At 30.2% G+C, this 17,797-nt stretch overlaps 1 long non-coding RNA gene across 5 annotated transcripts in view; it reads right to left on the bottom strand.

Annotated features, from left to right (window-relative positions):
- The window catches only part of LOC117107499, a 20,633-nt gene extending 6,531 nt beyond the window's left edge, over window positions 1-14,102 (bottom strand). For 2 of the 5 annotated variants that reach the window (XR_004445248.1, XR_004445245.1), the window contains exons 1-5: window positions 12,732-12,976; window positions 12,337-12,573; window positions 8,183-8,419; window positions 7,786-8,022; window positions 3,080-3,171 (exon numbers count right to left, since the gene is read on the bottom strand). This is a non-coding gene — a long non-coding RNA (uncharacterized LOC117107499). Of the gene's footprint in view, window positions 1-3,079; window positions 3,172-7,785; window positions 8,023-8,182; window positions 8,420-11,519; window positions 11,753-12,336; window positions 12,574-12,731; window positions 12,977-13,920 lie in introns of those variants that run through there. The other 3 variants (XR_004445247.1, XR_004445246.1, XR_004445249.1) reach the window with 3 other exon arrangements.
- Window positions 14,103-17,797: the final 3,695 nt, after the last annotated feature.

Here is a 17,797-nt window from a genome sequence, read left to right as displayed (position 1 = left end):
TCTAGTGGAAAGGGAAAATATTTAAAGTTATTTTTAATTGAAACATTTACGCAAACTTATACAGTACAATTTTTATGTCCAGTGGAAAGGGGAAAATATTTAAAGTTATTTTTAATTGAAACATTTACGCAAATTTATACAACAATTTTTAAGTCCAGTGGAAAGGAAAAATATTTAAAGTTATTTTTAATTGAAACATTTACTCAAATCTATACAATTTTTAAGTCCAGTGGAAAGGGAAAATAATTAAAGTTTTTTTTAATTGAAACATTTACGCAAAATTCTACAACAATTTTTAAGTCCAGTGGAAAGGGAAAATAATTAAAGTTATTTTTAATTGAAACATGTACTCAAATCTATACAATTTATAAGTCCAGTGGAAAGGGAAAATATTTAAAGTTATTTGTAACTGAAAAATTTATGCAAATTAATACAACAATTTTTAAGTCCAGTGAAAAGGGAAAACAATTAAAGTTATTTTTAATTGAAACATGTACGCAAACTTATACAATTATTTTTAAGTCCAGTGGAAAGGGGAAAATATTTAAAGTTATTTATCATTGAAACATTTACGCAAATGTATACAACAATTTTTAAGTCCAGTGGAAAGGGAAAATAATTAAAGTTATTTTTAATTGAAACATTTACGCAAACTTATACAGTACAATTTTTAAGTCCAGTGAAAAGGGAAAATATTTAAAGTTATTTTTAATTGAAACATTTACTCAAATCTATACAATTATTTTTAAGTCCAATGGAAAGGGAAAATATTTAGTTATTTTTAACAATTACTCAAATCTATACAATTTTTAAGTCCAGTGGAAAGGGGAAAATATTTAAAGTTATTTTTAATTGAAACATTTACTCAAATCTATACAATTTTTAAGTCCAGTGGAAAGGGAAAATATTAAAAGTTATTTTTTTCCAAATGTATACAACAATTTTTAAGTCCAGTGGAAAGGGAAAATATTTAAAGTTATTTTTAATTGAAACATTTACGCAAACTTATACAACAATTTTGAAGTCCTGTGGAAAGGGAAAATATTTAAAGTTATTTTTAATTGAAACATTTACTCAAATCTATACAATTTTTAAGTCCAGTGGAAAGGGAAAATATTAAAAGTTATTTTTAATTGAAACATTTACGCAAAATTCTACAACAATTTTTAAGTCCAGTGGAAAGGGAAAATATAAAAGTTATTTTTCATTGAAACATTTACGCAAACTTATACAACAATTTTTAAGTCCAGTGGAAAGGGAAAATATTTAAAGTTATTTTAATGGAAACATTTACGCAAATTTATACAGTACAGCAATTTTTTAAGTCCAGTGAAAAGGGAAAATATTTAAAGTTATTTTTAATTCAAACATTTACGCAAATTCATACAATAATTTTTAAGTCCAGTGGAAAGGGGAAAATATTTAAAGTTATTTTCCATTGAAACATTTACGCAAATGTATACAACAATTTTCAAGTCCAGTGGAAAGGGAAAATAATTAAAGTTATTTTTAATTAAAACATTTACGCAAATTTATACAACAATTTTAAAGTCCAGTGGAAAGGGAAAATAATTAAAGTTATTTTTAATTGAAACATGTACGCAAAATTATACAATTATTTTTAAGTCCAGTGGAAAGGGGAAAAAATTTAAAGTTATTTTTCATTGAAACATTTATGCAAATGTATACAACAATTTTTAAGTACAGTGGAAAGGGAAAATAATTAAAGTTATTTTTAATTGAAACATGTACGCAAACTTATACAACAATTTTTAAGTCCAGTGAAAAGGGAAAATATTTAAAGTTATTTTAATGGAAACATTTACACAAATTTATACAACAATTTTTAAGTCCAGTGGAAAGTGAAAATATTTAGTTATTTTTAATTGAAACATTTACGCAAATTTATACAACAATTTTGAAGTCCAGTGGAAAGGGAAAATATTTAAAGTTATTTTTAATTGAAACATTTACTCAAATCTATACAATTTTTAAGTCCAGTGGAAAGGGAAAATATTAAAAGTTATTTTTAATTGAGACATTTACGCAAAATTCTACAACAATTTTTAAGTCCAGTGGAAAGGGAAAATAATAAAAGTTATTTTTCATTGAAACATTTACGCAAACTTATACAACAATTTTTAAGTCCAGTGGAAAGGGAAAATATTTAAAGTTATTTTAATGGAAACATTTACGCAAATTTATACAACAATTTTTAAGTCCAGTGGAAAGGGAAAATATTTAAAGTTATTTTAATGGAAACATTTACGCAAATTTATACAACAATTTTTAAGTCCAGTGGAAAGGGAAAATATTTAAAGTTATTTTTAATTGAAACATTTACACAAACTTATACAGTACAGCAATTTTTTAAGTCCAGTGAAAAGGGAAAATATTTAAAGTTATTTTTAATTCAAACATTTACGCAAATTTATACAACAATTTTTAAGTCCAGTGGAAAGGGAAAATATTTAAAGTTATTTTTAATTGAAACATTTACACAAATTTATACAACAATTTAGTCCAGTGAAAAGGGAAAATAAAGTTATTTTTAATTGAAACATTTACTCAAATCTATACAATTTTTACGTCCAGTGGACAGTGAGAATATTTAAAGTTACATTTAATTGAAACATTTACGCAAATTTATACAACAATTTATAAAGTCCAACGGAAAGGGAAAATATTTAAAGTTATTTCATTGAAACATTTACGCAAACTTATACAACAATTGTCAAGTCCAGTGGAAAGGGAAAATATTTAAAGTTATTTTTAATTGAAACATTTACGCAAATTTATACAACAATTTTTAAGTCCAGTGGAAAGGGAAAATAATTAAAGTTATTTTTAATTGAAACATTTACACAAATTAATACAACAATTTAAAGTTATTTATTATTAAAAGAAACATTTTAAAGTTATTTATTATTACATGTAAATTAAATAATTTCAGAAACAAGTATCAAATCTGTGTTAGCTTTTATTTTATCCCACAAAGCAATTTGCAATGGACATGCAATTTACAATGGACATGAAATGTATAAGAAAATTCATGAAGTTTTTCTAGTAGCACACTCACCATTCAGTAGAGGAAGGAAAATTCTCCATTCAGCCAAGCAGGGCTGGTCCACTTGTTGCAGAGGTGCAATGTCTAAATTTTCTTCAGAATTTCTATAGTAAAAAAAAAAATTGCATTAATTAGATTGAGGATGAGAAAATACAAATTCACCATAAATATCAAAATGTTCAATTGTTAATTTAATTATTATAATTGTAGAAAAAATATATACATTTGGTAAAATGCAGAATGAAAATGATAGTATTTTATATATTAATGCTTGCAGTACACAACAAAGATAGTTCTGGGAAGAAGTATTGTTGGTTGAGAATGCAGAGGTGGTGGAACGTTTTCAAAGTGGGAGGGGGACCCCAACTAATAAAATGGATGGGAATATGAATCAGGGAGATTTTGCTTCAAATGTAGGGGGTGGGAGGTCAGAATTTTCCCCAAAACCCCAAAAAAGAAGCCAGTCCAAGGATCCTCAAATTTTGATTCCTAGAGGCTGGGAAATGAGCTTTCCCGACTTTTACGCTGGGTGTATCATAGTTACAAGTTCTTCAAAATTCAAGGTTTTCCCCCTCCTGAAAACGGTTAGCTTAATGTTCTCAATTCTATTACATTAAAAAGTCCTGATATGTGTGCATACATACAAAAAACAATGGATTAGTTGCGTATGTATTCTTTTTTCCATGAATCGATAAACCCCCAAGAAAAAGGTTGATCTGGGGGTACCCCTGGAAAATTTTGACTCCTAGATAGCGGGAAATGAGCTTTCCAGACTTCTGAGGGGTCTTTTATTGACTTTGTGTGTTTGTTTGTGTTGAGGACCAATTAAAGGATTTTAGAGCAAACGTTCTAGAAAAGATATATCAAAAACTAATCAACTGATATGAATTGAAGTTTGGTGAAAGTTTAACCAAGTTACAAGGAAGATATTATTGAGAGTTGATGACAATCGAAATTAAGGTGTGAATTTGAGGGTCATTTAAAATCCTAAGGTCCCACCTAAATATCTCTAAGGATAATCAATAGATCAAAATTTTCCTTTCCACAATAATTTGTCATGTTTCAATGAAAAAAGGTTATGGATATGAGAACCATTCAAACGAAAACGTCCCAGACCATATATTTAAAAAACTAATAAAATGATCTGAATGAAACTTTCAAGAAAGTTTAATCAAGTTACAAGGAAAATAAATTTGAATTGTTGGTGACGATCCAATGTTGGGTGTGCATGGAGGCCAGGTCCCACACCTAAATATCTGTAGGACCATTTAAAAAATAGGTTTACTGACTGTAGGAATAAACAATAGTATGATGAATATCTAAATTAGTGCAATTACAGTAAGCTGTACAGCATTTTATATATATGTACTAACTTCACTTTTTTTTCGGAACTGATTGGGAATTACTTTTTAATACATCTACACAATGTGACGCTAAAAACCAAACCCCCATATTTATAATTAGAATAATATTTCCATTTGAACACTAATACATGGTATGTATTTTTTTTGTCAGGTATAAGAGTGTGACGTTCCAGTGTGTTAAAGCTAGAAGATATAAGGCATTGGCAGGTGTACAACTGATACAATAAAAGGTATTCGAAAAATTGAGTGATTAAATTTTGGTGTGGATGTCAATATATGGACTATTTAAAGCAAAATGTCCCAATTCAGATATCCGAAAAACTGATTTGAATACAACTTTCGTGTCTAAGTGTATTTTTTTTTAAGTACAGTAGATGGTGGTTAGAAAGTAGGAACATATTTTTTAGGGATTTATTTTGGAGAAAGGGATTTGCAGTGGGCGGAGATATGCTCTCTACTTAGTGCTTTTGTTATTATTATTATTATTATTATTATTATTAAAATATATTATAATTATCATTATTATTTATACGCTTTAAAATGATAGGTCAGTTACTGAAATCTATTTACTATTGCCAAAGTTATGAGTAAAAGTATTACGGCTTCTCTGAACTAAAGTATACAATACCGCCACATTACATATCAGTTTACTCAGTTTAAATTAACATATAGTGACACAGTATGCCGATTTTAGGATAGTGAGCCTTCAATAGCAAAATTACGCTTATAATGTGTCCACACTGAGTGTAGACATATGTGGCAAAGACAAGCCAAATCACTCACTCGTCGCAAATCCTGTTTTGGAGATAATGGCCAAAACATGTTCGGATGTCAACATTTGGGAAATCTATTTTATTGTACTAATCAAACCTTTATGTATTAATACATACTGTAATGCTATGCTGTTATTTTCCCAATTTTGAATGCTAACAACAATTTTTAATGATTTGGTGATGGTTTCTGCCTAAGAAATGCCCAAAATCGTAACGTTTGAAGGCTGATTTCTCAAATACTGGTTTTGAAACAGCTTTGTATAAACTCCTGTAACTTCATAACAAAATGTTGGACTTAAATGATTCTTTTACCATATGGTTCTCATTTTACTGTTTAACCCTATATTAATAACTAAAAATCGATATATATATATATATATATATATATATATATATATATATAATATTAATGTTTTGGCTACAGGTTTAACAGATTATTTTAGGTGCTTAGGGTACTTTGTAGTTATACTGGAAAGAACATTCAGTACAGAATAAATTTTGAATTCAGGTTGTTTGGCCTTTAATACCAATTACTAATATAAATGGTATCAGTACCTGGTAGGATAGCCTGCTCCTGCACTAATCACCAGCAACAACACTTAAAGCATGTGGACCCAATGCTTTAAGTGTAAATAATTGCCCTTTATAACCTCAAGGATAAGGTGCATCATAATGCCCATACCAGTATCAGATTTTTACGGATTACTCATTACAAGTTGAAAGCCTAAATTATGATTGCCAAAATAAAGTCAAATTGTGTTCATTAGCAGATAATTTATTACCAAATAGCCTAAATCTATTATACAATAAATACCATTTAAATTGTTAAATTTTGAATATTTTCTAAATTATTTATTTGTAAGTTTGTCCATGAATTAAGAGAAAATTATTATTGTTGTAAAATTCATTGGGTTTGATTATTTATTAAATTATTACATTTATGAGGATTTTAAAAGCTTTGCTGTTGCTATTTAGAAAATGAATAAATTATTAATATTATTATAATTAATGATATATTTTATTCCCCCTAAATGTACATACATTTTAATTATCCTGTTTTAACCAGAGCATATAACACATTTATTATTTTATTATAATATTTTCCAAGTTAAACTGTAAGTAATAAAAAAAAATTAATTCATTTTGATGATGATGATATTACAATTACAGAGACAGACTAGTTTCTGTTAGCTAATAGTGCCTTGAGCACTTACAGTGGATATGCACCTATACAAATCATTATTATAAACGCCGCCATGAGATGTTTTCAGTCATGTAAAGCTTGTGTGTGTGTGTGTGTGTAACATCTTTGTGTTTTGCATGTTTTTTGTGTGCGACATATCTTAAGAAAAAGTTGCACAGACATAATTGAAAATAACGGAGTGAGGTATAAATCAATGAAGAAATGATTAAATTGTGGTGATTGTCCGGAGTGTGTGGATGCGAGGACCAACAAAGGATTTTAGAGCAAATGTTCTAGACAAGATATTTTAAAAACTAATCAACGAATATGAATGAAAGTTTAACCAAGTTACAAGGAAGATATTATTAAGTGTTGATGACGATCCAAATTTGGGTGTCAATTTGAGGGTCATTTAAAATGTCAAAGATGTAAACATTTCTAAGAATAATCAATGGATCTAAATTTCACTTTCCACAATAATTTGTCATATTTCGATGAAAAAATGTTTTAATTTTGGTGACCATCCGGAGTACAAAGGAGTAAGGAATAGGCAGGTGTACAACTGACACAATGAAAAGCGTTAGAAAAATGCTTATCTCAAAACTAATCAACTGATCTGAATTAAACTTTTGTGTTAGTGTAATTTTTTAAGTAGATGATGGTTGGAAATTAGAAACATATTTTTGAGGATTTTATAGAAAGAGATTGGTGGTGGGCAGAGATGCTCTCTACTGAGCGCTGTTATATTATTATTATTATTATTATTATTATTATTATTATTATTATTATTATTATTATTATTATTATCATCATTATCATTATCATTATTGCCTTTTCCAAGTAGTAGCTGTAGCAGTAGCTGGAAAAGAGATATGATATTAAAAACATACAATTTCACGGATTTTCCAAACAATATTTTAAAAAAACTCTTTCCATACTTTAAATTTCCCAAGCCTTTTCTTCTATATTATTACAAAATCATGTGAAGGCCCTGACTATAACATATCCCAATGTAATTCTCCTCAACCTTCTCGTACAGCATTCTGATAGCATGGATAATACCTCCATACTATCAGATTGAAGTTTCATGATATTGTATTGTATAAGTAAGAAAAAAAAAATTAAATTGACATTAATTGTGCAATCATGGAACAGATGCTTATGGTTAGATGGATTGTTTGTCAAGAAGTCTGTAAAGTAATACTTGTCAATATGCATAGTGAAGGTCTAGCGGTGCTGCTGGAAGTCCCCCATTGAGTAGGACATTAACACTACCTGGTCTACACTGAAATATTTATTGTGCATTCATGAAATGGATGGTCATGATTAGACGGATTGTTTGTCAGGAAGGTTAGCGATATATAAGTAACTTATGTGTTGGTCTGATTGTGGACTTACTTTAAAATGTTCCCTGGCCTATCAAGGCGGTGAAAGGTTACAACATGCGCGTGATCCGCTGTGGTGAAATGCACATGTATATGCTATCTAAAAGTTGCTCTTGCTGTGGTGTCATTTCAGCAGTTTCCAGATTTTTGTTGTTTCAAGTGTCTGACTATGAATATTCATTAACATTACATCATTGTGATGAGACCATGGTCTGGGAGAATTATGCAAATGGGTCAACTAGCAAACAGCCTGAAATACAAAAATGATATTATATTTAACCAACAAATATTAAGATTTACATTTTTTTTTTTTAATGGTAAAAGTAAATATGTAATATTAATTTACAGTAAATGAATTATATTATAGTGATATATAAGTAACTTATGTGTTGGTCTGATTGTGGACTTACTTTAAAATGTTCCCTGGCCTATCCAAGCGGTAAAAGGTTACAACGTGCGCGTGATCCGCTGTGGTGAAATGCACATGTATATGCTATCTAAAAGTTGCTCTTGCTGTGGTGTCATTTCAGCAGTTTCCAGATTTTTGTTGTTTCAAGTGTCTGACTATGAATATTCATCAACATTACATCATTGTGATGAGACCATGGTCTGGGTGAATTATGCAAATGGATCAACTAGCAAACAGCCTGAAATACAAAAATGATATTATATTTAACCAACAAATATTAAGATTTACATTTCTTTTTTAAATGGTAAAAGTAAATATGTAATATTAATTTACAGTAAATGAATTCTCCCTTAAATAACATTAATATTTCATAGGGTTTGTATTTATATATAATATATAACACCAACATCAGTTGGATAAAACTTGACTATAACATATCCCAATGTAATTCTCCTCAACCTTCTCGTACAGCATTCTGATAGCATGGATAATACCGCCATACTATCAGATTGAAGCTTCATGATAATTGGATAAACAAGTAAGAAAAAAATATTAAATCGACATTAATTATGCATTTATGAAACGGATGGTTATGATATAGACACACATCCCATGTTAATACTTGTCAATCTTGGACAGTCTTCTAGAGCACGAGGTATTATACCTCCATGCTATAGGGTAAGTTTCATAATACTGTACTGGGTAAATATAATGATATTGTATTGCACAAATAAGAAAAACTGTAAAACCGAGAAGATAAGAACCACTCATATAGTACAATTTTAAATTTAAGATTGGAGGATGTTTTTAACAGCATTATTTTTATTGGCCTACATGGTGGAGAGAATGGAAAATGAAAAGAATTAAAACAAAAATTTTATTATAACAACATTAAGAAAAAAAAAATTAAATTGACATTAATTGTGCATTCATGGAACAGATGCTTATGGTTAGATGGATTGTTTGTCAAGAAGTCTGTAAAGTAATACTTGTTAATATGCATAGTGAAGGTCTAGCTGTGCAGGAAGTCCCCCATAGGGCCCGTTCATGCTTATGTTATTACCCGTTGAATGTTACCGGAAATATTATTCGAAGGTAGTATGAACGGGGGTAATTAAAAAAACATCTGGCCGAAAAGCAGGTTAGCCAACCCACCAAACTTGCCGGTTAAAAGTTGCCTGAGGCGAATCCTCGTGACCTCGGTGATGCTGATTTCTCAAATACTGGTTTTGAAACAGCTTTGTACAAACTCCTGTAACTTGATAACGAAATGTCGGACTTAAATGATTCTTATACCATTTTATAGTTCTCATTTTACTGTTTAACCACGTATTAATAACTAAAAATCGATATTATATATATATTAATGTTTTGGCTACAGGTTTAACAGATTATTTTAGGTGCTTTGGGTACTTTGTAGTTATACTGGAAAGAATTCAGTACAGAATAAATTTTGAATTCAGGTTGTTTGGCCTTTGATACCAATTACTAATATAAATGGTATCAGTACCTGGTAGGATAGCATGCTCCTGCACTAATTACCAGCAATAACACTTAAAGCATGTGAACCCAATGCTTTAAGTGTAAATAATTGCCCTTTATTACCTCAAGGATAAGGTGCATCATAATGCCCATACCAGTATCAGATTTTTACGGATTACTCATTACAAGTTGAAAGCCTAAATTAGGATTGCCCAAATAAAGTCAAATTGTGTTCATTAGCAGATAATTTATTACCAAATAGCCTAAATCTATTAATTATACAATAAATACCATTTAAATTGTTAAATTTTGAATATTTTCTAAATTATTTATTTGTAAGTTTGTCCATGAATTAAGAGAAAATTATTATTGTTGTAAAATTCATTGGGTTTGATTATTTATTAAATTATTACATTTATGAGGATTTTAAAAGCTTTGCTGTTGCTATTTAGAAAATGAATAAATTATTAATATTATTATAATTAATGATATATTTCATTCCCCCTAAATGTACATATATTTTAATTATCCTGTTTTAACCAGAGCATATAACACATTCATTATTTTATTATAATATTTTCCAAGTTAAACTGTAAGTAATAAAAAAAAAATAATTCATTTTGATGATGATGATATTACAATTACAGAGACTGTTAGCTAATAGTGCCTTGAGCACTTACAGTGGATATGCACCTACACAAATCATTATTATGAACGCCGCCATGAGATGTTTTCAGTCATGTAAAGCTTGTGTGTGTGTGTGTGTGTGTGTGTGTGTGTGTGTGTGTGTAACATCTTTGTGTTTTGCATGTTTTTTTGTGTGCGACATATCTTAAGAAAAAGTTGCACAGACATAATTGAAAATAACAGAGTGAGGTATAAATCAATGAAGAAATGATTAAATTGTGGTGATTGTCCGGAGTGTGTGGATGCGAGGACCAACTAAAGGATTTTAGAGAAAATGTTCTAGACAAGATATTTTAAAAACTAATCAACGAATATGAATGAAAGTTTAACCAAGTTACAAGGAAGATATTATTAAGTGTTTATCCAACGATCCAAATTTGGGTGTGAATTTGAGGGTCATTTAAAATGTCAAAGATGTAAACATTTCTAAGAATAATCAATGGATCTAAATTTCACTTTCCACAATAATTTGTCATGTTTCGATGAAAAAAATGTTTTAATTTTGGTGACCATACAGAGTACAAAGGAGTAAGGAATAGGCAGGTGTACAACTGACACAATGAAAAGCGTTAGAAAAATGCTTATCTCAAAACTAATCAACTGATTTCTGGTTGGAAATTAGAAACATATTTTTGAGGATTTATTTTATAGAAAGAGATTGGTGGTGGGCAGAGATGCTCTCTACTGAGCGCTGTTATTATTATTATCATTATTGCCTTTTCCAAGTAGTAGCTGTAGCAGTAGCTGGAAAAGAGATATGATATAAAAACATACAATTTCACGGATTTTCCAAACAATATTTTCAAAAAACTCTTTCCATACTTTAAATTTCCCAAGCCTTTTCTTATATATTATTACAAAATCATCCTAATCGCGTCACAAATGAAGGCCCTGATAGAAATCGCGTCACAAATGAAGGCCCTGATAAAAAAAGAAATGACTTCAAAATTCGCTCAAAATCATAGTACAAGCCCTCTCCCTCAGGGAGTGGGCTAAAAACTGTAAAATCAAGGTGAACCTCATACATAGTAGCAAATATGGACATTAACACTACCTGGTCTACACTGAAATATTTATTGTGCATTCATGAAATGGATGGTTATGGTTGTTTGTCAAGAAGTTTAGTGATATATAAGTAACTTGTGTGTTTGGTCTGATTGTGGACTTACTTGTACTTAAAAGTTCCCTGGCCGAGCAGTAGAAGGTTACAACTTTCGTGATTTGCTGTGGTGAAACGCACATGCACATGCTATCTAGATGTTGCTCTTGCTGTGGTGTCATTTCAGCAGTTTCCTGATTTTTGTAGTTTCAAGTGTCTGACTATGAATATTCATTATCATTACATCATTGTGATGAGACCATGGTCTGGTGAATTATGCAAATGAGTCAACTAGCAAACAGCCTGTAATTCAAAAATGATATTAGATTTAACCAACAAATATTAAGACTTACATTAATAAAAAAAAATGGTAAACGTAAATGTGTAATATTAATTTAAATTAATTATCCCTTAAATAACATTATTTCATAGGATTTGTATTTATATATAATATTCAACACCAACATCATTTGGATAAATCTTGACTATAACATATCCCAATGTAATTCTCCTCAACCTTCTTGTACAGCATTCTGATAGCATGGATAATACCTCCATACTATCAGATTGAAGTTTCATGATATTGTATTGTATAAGTAAGAAAAAAAAATTAAATTGACATTAATTGTGCATTCATGGAATAGATGCCTATGGTTAGATGGATTGTTTGTCAAGAAGTCTGTAAAGTAATACTTGTCAATATGCATAGTGAAGGTCTAGTGGTGCTGCTGTAAGTCCCCCATTGAGTAAGACATTAACACTACCTGGTCTACACTGAAATATTTATTGTGCATTCATGAAATGGATGGTCATGATTAGACGGATTGTTTGTCAGGAAGGTTAGCGATATATAAGTAACTTATGTGTTGGTCTGATTGTGGACTTACTTTAAAATGTTCCCTGGCCTATCCAAGCGGTAGAAGGTTACAACATGCGCGTGATCCGCTGTGGTGAAATGCACGTGTATATGCTATCTAAAAGTTGCTCCTGCTGTGGTATCATTTCAGCAGTTTCCAGATTTTTGTTGTTTCAAGTGTCTGACTATGAATATTCATTAACATTACATCATTGTGATGAGACCATGGTCTGGGTGAATTATGCAAATAGATCAACTAGCAAGCAGCCTGAAATACAAAAATGATATTATATTTAACCAACAAATATTAAGATTTACATTTAAAAAAAAATGGTAAAAGTAAATATGTAATATTAATTTACAGTAAATGAATTATATTATAGTGATATATAAGTAACTTATGTGTTGGTCTGATTGTGGACTTACTTTAAAATGTTCCCTGGCCTATCCAAGTGGTAAAAGGTTAAAACGTGCGCGTGATCCGCTGTGGTGAAATGCACATGTATATGTTATCTAAAAGTTGCTCTTGCTGTGGTGTCATTTCAGCAGTTTCCAGATTTTTGTTGTTTCAAGTGTCTGACTATGAATATTCATTAACATTACATCATTGTGATGAGACCATGGTCTGGGTGAATTATGCAAATTGGTCAACTAGCAAACAGCCTGAAATACAAAAATGATATTATATTTAACCAACAAATATTAAGATTTACATTTAAAAAAAAAATGGTAAAAGTAAATATGTAATTTTATTAATTTACAGTAAATGAATTCTCCCTTAAATAACATTAATATTTCATAGGATTTGTATTTACATATAATATTCAACACCAACATTAGTTGGATAAAACTTGACTATAACACATCCCAATGTAATTCTCCTCAACCTTGTCGTACAGCATTCTGATAGCATGGATAATACCGCCATACTATCAGATTGAAGTTTCATGATATTGTATTGTATAAGTAAGAAAAAAAATATTAAATTGACATTAATTGTGCATTCATGAAATGGATGGTTATGATATAGACACACATCCCATGTTAATACTTGTCAATCTTGGACAGTCTTTTCTATAGCATGAGGTATTATACCTCCTTGCTATAGGGTAAGTTTTATAATACTCTACTGGGTAAATATAATGATATTGTATTGCACAAATAAAAAAAACTGTAAACCGAGAAGATAAGAACCACTCATATAGTACAATTTTAAATTTAAGATTGGAGGATGTTTTTAACAGCATTATTTTTATTGGCCTACATGGTGAAGAGAATGGAAAATGAAAAGAATTAAAACAAAAATTTTATTATAACAACATTAAGTAAGAAAAAAAAAATTAAATTGACATTAATTGTGCATTCATGGAACAGTATGCTTATGGTTAGATGGATTGTTTGTCAAGAAGTCTGTAAAGTAATACTTGTCAATATGCATAGTGAAGGTCTAGCGGTGCTGGAGGTCCCCCATTGAGTAGGACATTAACACTACCTGGTCTACACTGAAATATTTATTGTGCATTCATGAAATGGATGGTCATGATTAGACGGATTGTTTGTCAAGAAGGTTAGCGATATGTAAGTAACTTAAGTGTTGGTCCAATTGTGGACTTACTTTAAAATGTCCCTTGGCCTATCCAAGCAGTAAAAGGTTACAACGTGCGCGTGATCCGCTGTGGTGAAATGCACATGTATATGCTATCTAAAAGTTGCTCTTGCTGTGGTGTCATTTCAGCAGTTTCCAGATTTTTGTTGTTTCAAGTGTCTGACTATGAATATTCATCAACATTACATCATTGTGATGAGATCAACTAGCAAACAGCCTGAAATACAAAAATTATATTATATTTAACCAACAAATATTAAGACTTACATTTAAAAAAAAAAATTGGTAAAAGTAAATATGTAATATTAATTTACAGTAAATGAATTCTCCCTTAAATAACATTAATATTTCACAGGGTTTGTATTTATATATAATATTCAACACCAACATCAGTTGGATAAAACTTGACTATAACATATCCCAATGTAATTCTCCTCAACCTTCTCATACAGCATTCTGATAGCATGGATAATACAAAATATTCTGATAGTATTAACGTCTTTATAAACGTAATTTATAAAATATCTATGTTTTTTCATTCATGTGGCCTAGTAATTTCAACTATTTTTACTGTGTGAATCCTGAGTTTTTTTAAGGGCCGTACATTAAACCATTCACCCCTAGGTACTGTATTTATGATTTTGAATTTTTTTTTCAGTGTCAGAAATATGGTTAAATATCATTTTTTCTGAAGGAATAATACAATAATGATTGATACCAATTGAAAGATAATTAAAAAAAATGCTTCTAAATAACCTATTATTTAGTATTGTGAAATTATGGAAAAAATGAATAAAAGAAATTATTTCCAATTATTGATTTCATATTTATAATATTTATTGATGAATAATTTTTAAAATGAATTATTGAATCCAGTCAGTAGCCAGAATAAAAACACATCTCCACATCAGCACAAATCATTCCTTTACAAAATAAAACTAAATTTATTGACGAAGAACTTTGGAAGATAAAAATAATATAAAATTTTACATCGAAGTAGGCCTAGGCCGAATCCCGCGCCCCGCCGCGTTCAGTCTCCCATTCCCCACTACGCACAGTACTGTGAATAGCTTAACCTACCTCGCGAGGTAAAATCCATAATTCATAATTTCCTGCCTAGCCGTCCAAAATTGCGTCTTGTATATTTCAAATAGCTTTCAGCCACAAAAAAAAAATCAATTTTACGCGGAAATATGTCGATATAATAATAAAATCTGGTACAGTATGTATTTTGAAAATATATTTATAGTACGAAAGTGTCAGTATAGTTATTTTCTGAAAATAAAGTGTGTTTTTAGGTGATTTTATACATCACCAGTATTGACACCGACGCCTCGATCATGTTACAAAAACAACGATCAAATTACAAATTGCTAATTAGAAATTAATTATAAATGGAAGAAGAAATATTTTCTATAAATGTTTTTTTGATATTTTCTCACATTTTTTGAACTTGCATGCACATTATACCGTGCATACTATTTAAAATTAATTATAACTATAATTACGTAATTAATTATGTAGGTTGACCTTCGTGACCTTTTTACATATCTCGTGCAAATTATGGTGAATGGGTTAACTAATCCTAGTTTTTGAAATTCGAGTGACTCCTGATTGAATCGGGAGCATTGGTACGTTTGTGAATACCTGGGGCCTAGTGGAAAGAAACCCGATGGAAACGATGGCCGTACAAGTACGAGGGCACATTAGCGCTGGTATGTAAACAATAAGGAAGAAAAAAAAATAGGGCCTACACTGTATTTATTTCAAATTGTGCCACACTTCCGCAAGGTGAGTCACCAAACATTTGCGTTGGGTCGCGAGCAAGTTAGCAAAAAATAATTCAATTTATGTGCTCATTTTCAGACAGTTGATGTGAAGTTAAAACTGGTCTGACGACATAAAAACAGTATTTTTAGGTGAATCCTCCTTAGAACAATATGTTATTAGATGCCCACAATGAATATTCTGAAATTCATATCGCTATTATTTTTCATTGCCGTTTACCACAACATAATTGTGAAAATCTACTGTAAGCTTTCAAATGTTTAAGAACAATTTATAGAAAAAAAACTTAAAATAACAGAAAATTATTGGTGTTACTATCGCTATACCGTCATAATTTTTGGTTTAAAATAAACATTAATTAGAAACCATAAATTTTTAACCTAAGGTTTAAGCTTCGTAATTAATCATTTGTTAAAAGTTCAGGAACTTTTTTGCCTTTTTTTTTAAAAGGGGGGGGGGGGAGATTTATACCCTGAATTGTACACCTGTATAATTTTAAAATCGTTGAGGCCAGTATCCACAGGAATGACTACTGTATCTATAGACCATATTCAAGAAATTTGAAATGAAAATTTCTGGCAACCTGGCAACTACCATGGGGGACTTTCAGAGGCCTAGCATTTCGCTCTACGTACTAACCATCATGGTTAAATCAACGATAAATCTAAATTACAAACGAGCACAAATACTTCAAAATGGAAAAAACATGAAATGTTTATAATTTAAAAATTCTAAGTATTAAAAAGCTATTTGAATGTTTACATACAGTAATTAGCAAGAATCGTATCTGTTGTCTACGGCTGCTATAGCAAAGGCCGAGCGGTGCTATCCGCTGCGCAGTGGTCGATTTGCAATATAGACAGCTGCAACTTAGGCTAGGCTGCTGGAAGTCCCTTAGTGAGTTGTGAGACGTTGGCAGCGCTGTTTCAAAATATACCCGATAATATGGTGCGTAAATTAATCAATATTATTACCTTTTAATTAGAGTGTAGGCCCTACTAGGTCGGTGTACATACAACAGCTGGATACGTTAGTAACAGAGAGGAGAAAATATGTAACACTAGGCCTACTGTACAGTGAATAATTAAGAATTTATTTACCGGTATGTTGAGAAATGGTGAATAACATGAGAAAATATTTTACACATCTTGTGCCTTGTGTTTTACATACAACTTTGATGACATGAATAATATACATGTAGTGCCCCGCCAATAATGATTTCGAATTTCATAATAAAATTAAAGTGTTTTTTTTTTAAATTTTTATTACGCCCACCGCTACCTTGAAATCTCCAAATTGTAATTCCTTAGGCCTAGGCATATATATTAATATTATATAAATTTAAAGCATTTATCCATCTCGGATATGTTTTATGTACAACATGATTTTCTAATTAAATACATTTGTTGATTTCGTTTAATGGTTGAGATGGTGACATGAATAAAAAGGGAAAATATTTACTGTATAGTATACACCTTCATTTCGTTTGTTGATATGTTTGAATTTTAGATTTATTTTTCTTGCGTGATGACATGTTATTCACGCAAAAATATTTACTGTATATTTGTGGCAAAGACAAGCCAAACCAGTCACTGTCGCAAAAATCGTTTTTGAGTTATTATATACTGAATGCCATTTTTGTAATATCAATTCTTAACATTTTGACCTTTAACCTCATTTTTTGAGGTGATGCATTGGTTATGCGGGTCCTTTTAGTTTATTTTCTTAGTTTTTGTATTATTCTGTGCATTTTGACACCAAAATTAACCATACATTATAGAGTGTTCCCAAGATACATATTTTAGTGTTTTAGGTTGGGTCAATGAGCTTTAACCCCAAAAAAGTAATTTCCCCACTCTCCTATACCCCTAACTTTGTTTTGGTGTTATCCTAGTATTCCTACAAAAGTCAGTTGAAATCACATTCATTGTAATATTTTAAAATGATATATGCCAATTTAGCGACTAAAAATACAATTTTTGACATTTTGACCTCATTTTTCAAGGTCATGAATTGGTTCTGAGGGTCCTGCTATATTTTTTCATTTGTTGTATAATTCTGTGCATTTTGACACCAAGATCAACCATATACCATAGAG

Source organism: Anneissia japonica, unplaced genomic scaffold (assembly GCF_011630105.1).
Source record: "Anneissia japonica isolate Jap-2015-1 unplaced genomic scaffold, ASM1163010v1 scaffold284800_len683186_cov164, whole genome shotgun sequence".
Classification (NCBI taxonomy): domain Eukaryota; kingdom Metazoa; phylum Echinodermata; class Crinoidea; order Comatulida; family Comatulidae; genus Anneissia; species Anneissia japonica.
The sequence above is the reverse complement of the archived record's forward strand: the minus strand, read 5'-3'. Positions and strand labels throughout refer to the sequence as shown.